Genomic DNA, 5983 nt, shown 5'->3' with positions numbered 1-5983 from the left:
CCCTTTTTCTTTTCCACAACTGTGATGTCTGGTGTGTTGTGTTCCAGAACTTTGTCAATCTGGATTCGGAAGTCCCACAGTATCTTTGTGTCCTCTTTTTCCATTACTTTTGCAGGTTTGTGATCCCACCAGTTCTTTGCTGCTGGGAGGTGGTACTTGAGGCATAAATTCCAATGAATCATTTGGGCCACATAGTTGTGCCTCTGTTTGTTAGTCTGTCAGTGCGCAACTGAGGATATGATCAATGGTTTCGTCGGTTTCCTTGCAGAGTCTGCATTTTGGGTCATCAACTGATTTTTCGATCTTGGCCTTAATTGCATTTGTCCTGATGGCTTGCTCCTGGGCTGCAAGGATCAGGCCTTCTGTCTCCTTCTTCAGAGTCCCATTCGTGAGCCATAGCCAGGTCTTCTCCTTATTAGCTTATTCAGCATCAGACAGAGTAAAATGAACAATATTGCTTGCCAGGCATAATTAGAGTTGCATCAACAGTGTAAAATTAATGTAGTTTGACACCATCTATGGAATCATGTAAGTTGTAGTTTTACAAGATCATCAATATGCTTATCCATCAGAAAACTACAAATCCCATTGAGCCACGGCAGTTAAAATGGTTCAGTTCTAGAGGACATGGCTTGTCTACATTGGTCACTTATTCGAGGTCCAGAACAGAAATGGAGCATGCTGATGCACATTAAGGTCTTTCTTTCTGACTTTCCCCTGACTTTGCTTAGGTCAGTTTAAAGGGCTTGAATGACACTTCAGAATACTTTTGCAGCGTGTGTTGTCTAGCCATGGTGTTTTGATGTTTGCTTGAAGCTGCATTAAATAGTCAGTGTAAATGGGCCTCAGTCACTGGAGTTGGCTATTATGATATATATCAAATACAAACGGTGTAGGGTCAAATGTAGTCAGCTGTTCAACAAGGGAGGTATACAGGCATTCCATCCATATAAGAAACTGTAGCTCTGAAGGAGTTGCTTTAATAGATCTTTCAATGTCAGATTTTAAACATTTTTTATTAACACCCTCTCCCTATTTGCTATATAAAATAAAGCCCCCGGGGGACGAGGAGGAAACGGGACCAAGCTCCTTCTTTCAAGGAACAAATCAGTATGTAATTCAGAGGGTCACTATTTCCACACTTTGGGCTGTTAATATTGGGAAATAATTTCTGTTATTGCAAACAGTAATCAAAACACCAAATTCACATTTGTATCATCTCCTGATCTCCATCAATTTATTTCTTCACTTATGTGGATAAAGTTTAAAATACATTTCAAGATGTATTTTCCTTCTATAAAAACATTTTAATGGCATTAATCCAGTCGTTTGTTTATTTGAAATATAATGTGATGATGAAAACAAATAAGAATAAACCACCTTGGCTTTTTGAACATTGGAAAAATTAAAAATAAAGTATTTCCTCTGGCTATTTCCTGCACCTGACTTTCAGAGCTGGATTTTATTTCTTTTCCTCATATTTTTTTTCAGTGGCTGCTTCAAAAAGCTGAGTCATCTAGTAAAGCACGGCACATGCTACAGATAAATCTGTACGTGCCTCAGAAAAACAACAGCTACTGACAAAAATGTTCTAGTGTCCCTATTTTAGGAACAAACAGGACTAAACCACTTGAGGGTGTCTGAAGTGATCATCAGAAATCAACACAAGACGTTACCACCATTGAACAGCGACTATCTCCATGGCCTTCCAGATGTTGTTCAACTCAATTCCCATCATGTCCATTTGTGATGGCAGTCCTAGTCCAATGTTTTGAAAGCTACAATTTCACTGTCAATGCATCAGAATGGATACAGGTTGAGCCTTCCTTATCCAGAATTCCAAAATTTGAAATACTCCATAATTGTCTATATGGGTGGCTGGGATAGTGAAACTTTTGCTTTCTTTCTCTTTATATTTCTAGGTGCAAAGATTACTGCAGATGTAGTCTGCAGCCAGGAAATCAGAAGACGTTTACTTCTTGGGAGGAGAGCAATGGCCAACCTCGATAAAATACTGAAAAGCAGAGACATCGCACTGGCAACGAAGGTCCGCATAGTGAAAGCAATGGTATTCCCCATAGTAACCTATGGCTGCGAGAGCTGGACCATAAGGAAGGCTGAGCGAAGTAAGAAAGACGCTTTTGAACTTTAGTGCTGGAGGAAAATCCTGAGAGTGCCTTGGACCGCAAGAAGATCCAACCAGTCCATCCTCCAGGAAATAATGCCCGGCTGCTCACTGGAGGGAAAGATATTAGAGGCAAAGTTGAAGTATTTTGGCCACATCATGAGAAGACAGGAAAGCTTGGAGAAGATCATGATGCTGGGGAAAATGGAAGGAAAAAGGAAGAGAGGACAACCAAGGGCGAGATGGACGGACGGTATCCTTGAAGTGACTGGCTTGACCTTGAAGGAACTGGGGGCGGCAACGGCCAACAGGGAGCTCTGGCATGGGCTGGTCCATGAGGTCACAAAGAGTCGAAAACGACTGAACGAATACTGATGATGATGATATAGTTATACAATTGGCAAAGACAATAATTTTCCTATATATAACTTATATCAGGACTTCTGAAACTTTTTTCACTTATGACCTCTTACCACCTGAGAAATTTTTACGTGATCCTGAATATATAAGTATATAAGATAGGTATAAAACCCAAGCATTTACTGATAATACGTAAATCAGTATTTGCAAAGCTTGCTAAATACGCTGTTTTTTCTTTTTGTGGAGTCCAGCGGATGCATTTCTGCACACCATTGCTAACACATTTCTGTAAATAGGTGGCCTTCAGAAACCTTTTACTGTTGCCAGATTTTTCTGACCCCAGCATTGAATTAGAGACCTCATTTGGGGTCTAGACACACAGTTCAAGAAACAGTGACTTGTATTACTGTATACTTCAATTCAAACTACAGTAATTTCATCCACTCTCCTAGCTAAAAACAAAAATAAATTAATAAAATTGAAATATTAAAATAAGACTTTCCATCCCAAAGAAACACAATTAAAATATTATTGTAATCTTGTGATTGTATTATCTTAAACAGTGTGTTCATTATACCTTGCTATCTGTGTTTTATTCAGTCTTTAAAACCAGCAAGAATTTTTCCATTTTCTTTATATGTGCTATAAATGGTTTCCATTCTTTAAAGTCATCAGTTAACTTTTCCTTTATCAAGCAAGATAACTTGCTCTAGAACTTATTTAATTCAGTATCTTTTAGCGACAGTTCTTTAGTTTTCCATTTTTATGCATAGAATAACCTGCCTGCAACAGTCATGCAAAGTAATAACTTGAAATCCACAGTTTTGGTTTGTTTGTTTGGAATTTCCTGGAGAAATAGTTGGCTTTAACTCTAATCTGATTTCAAATATCTTTTGTAACAATTTTTTGTCTCAAGTCTCACATATTTTTTTTGCTTTTAAAATGTTCATCACATATGATAAGAAGTGCCTTGGTGTGTTTCACATTTCCAACACAAATTTTTAGTATCCCTGTACATAGCTCGTAGCCAGAAAAAAAATTGAGGGGGGGGGGTGTTGGAATCCCCCCACAAGATGACTTTACAAGTCAGTGCCTCTTGATAAAGGACAATAGTTTCCACAATTGGCAGAAGTTTATTTCTGTTTTCTTCTGCTTTCTTCTTATAGGCCCGGGCTGTGGCGCAAGCTGGTGAGCAGCCAGCTGCAGCCAGCTGAGACCAATCACTCTGACCAAGAGGTCATGAGTTCGAGGCCAGCTCGGAGCCTGCGTTTGTCTTCTGTCTTTGTTCTATGTCAAGGCATTGAACGTTTGCCTTATATGTGTAATGTGATCCGCCCTGAGTCCCCTTCAGGGTGAGAAGGGCAGAATATAAATACTGTAAGTAAATAAATAAATAAATTATTACCTTTATCATGATGACTGGTTACATGAAGACGTTTGTGAATTAGAAAGAAATTTTCAGCCAAGCACAAGTTGTTCTGATGGCACTCTTTTTTTTTTGGGGGGGGGGGGTGTCTTTTGAAGACTTTTATTGCTAAACCATCGCATCAATGGTTTAGCCACCAATGCACCAAGCTTCTGATGACTAGCTTTGCCCCCAATTTCTCCATACACCACACTGTACTTACAAAGTGCACCTTGTACATGAAATGAGTAGGCTAACCAGGGGAATCCACAGAACCATTTGGGTTGAAAATGTAGATGCCTCTTCTTATCCACAAGAAATACATATCCCGGAAATGGAGTCTGTGGATTTTGCACTTGGTCATCAGAAACAGTCTTGTTTATATAAAGTCCAAGGTCTAACAATGACACCGCTTATTGTCTTTGCTCCTGTTCCATGGTTTATTTGGCAGGGCTTGGATTAGATCAGTGGTTCTCAATCTTCGAGTCCCCAGGTATTTTGGCCTACAACTCCTAGAAATCCCAGCCAGTTTACCAGTTTAGGATTTCTGGGAGTTTAGGATTTCTGGGAGTTTAGGATTTCTGGGAGTTGAAGGCCAAAACATCTGGGAACCCACAGGTAGAGAACCCCTGGATTAGATGAACCAGTAGTAGACACATCAGTTTCCATAGTTTTGCACAGAATTGCAGTTTTCACCTGCAATTCAGGTCAACCCCACACCCCCGCCCCATGCCATAGGCTTTGCCTATCAGCTGAGGGTAGACCAACTTGGTTGCTTCCACTATGCCCGGTATTGCTGCTATTGCAATGTAAATTGGTAGAAAGGTAGGTAATGATAGTGTGAATAATACAAATTTGTTTGAGATAGTGCGTGCAGTTCTGGAGGAACTCTAATTTTTGCTTCTCATAGACTTGGCACAGGGATTTGGTTTATCAGTTAAAATTCATGAGTGAAACAGGTTTGTTTTTTCCCCTGAAAATTTGGGAGGGGGGTTGAACCTCCCAAATAGCTTTGGACTTGCCTCTACATCTTCTTTACAGTCTGATTGGAGTCAGGTACCATCCATACATAATTTCATAGAAATTCTCTTTCAAGTCAACTTTTTACATTCTTTTGACCATATTGCCATTCCATCTCTCCAGTTCAATATTCTGCCCAATATTTTTTTTTGCCTATTGAGTTGCAGATTTTTTTCACTTGGTTCTCCCTTTTAATGCCATTTTCACAAACTTTCTGATGTACAAAGTTAGACACTTTACTGGCATGGCTGGAATCCTGGAAGTTGTAGTTTGGTGAGGCACCAGCATTCCTGGGCAGAGAAGGCTCAAGACCTCACAAAACTACAACTCCCATGAATCCACACTGTAAAACAAAAGCAGTTTGATGCCACTTTAATTGCCATGTCTGGATGCTATGAGCTCCTTGGAGTTGTAGTATTTCAAGCTGTTTGGCCTTGTATTGTCGAAGGCTTTCATGGCACGAATCGCTGGGTTGCTTTGAGTTTTCTGGGTCGTATGGTCATGTTCCAGAAGCATTCTCTCCTGACGTTTTGCCCACATCTATGGCAGGCATCCTCATAGGTTGTGAAGTCTGTTGGAAACTAGGCAAGTGAGGTTTACATATCTATGGGATGTCCAGGGTGGGAGAAAACTCTTGTCTGCTTGAGGCAAGTGTGAATGTTGCAATTAGCATTGAATGGCCTTGCAGCTTCAAAGCTTGGCTGCTTCCTGCCTGGCCTTCTTTTGCAAAGAGTGTTGGTGCCTCACCAAACTGTAACTTCCAAGACTCCATAGCATTGAGCCATGGCAGTTAAAGTGGAGTCAAAATGCAATGATTCTGCAATGTAGATGCACCCATTAAAAGGTGGTAAAGGCTAATTATCTTACAAAACTGCAATTCCCATGATTTCATAGCATTGAGCCGTGGAAGTTAAAGCGGCGTCAAAGTACATTCATTCTGCTGCAGTAGAGCGCCCAACTTCTCCCGCGCATGTGCGTTCCGGGAACCAGGGCCTTCAGAACCTGCCGGAGTCCACGCTAGCCGTCAATCTTACGTCTGGGGGCGGAGCCAAAGGCAGGCTCTTGGAGCAGAG

Source organism: Anolis carolinensis, chromosome 1 (genome assembly GCF_035594765.1).
Source record: "Anolis carolinensis isolate JA03-04 chromosome 1, rAnoCar3.1.pri, whole genome shotgun sequence".
NCBI lineage: Eukaryota > Metazoa > Chordata > Lepidosauria > Squamata > Dactyloidae > Anolis > Anolis carolinensis.
The sequence above is the reverse complement of the archived record's forward strand: the minus strand, read 5'-3'. Positions refer to the sequence as shown.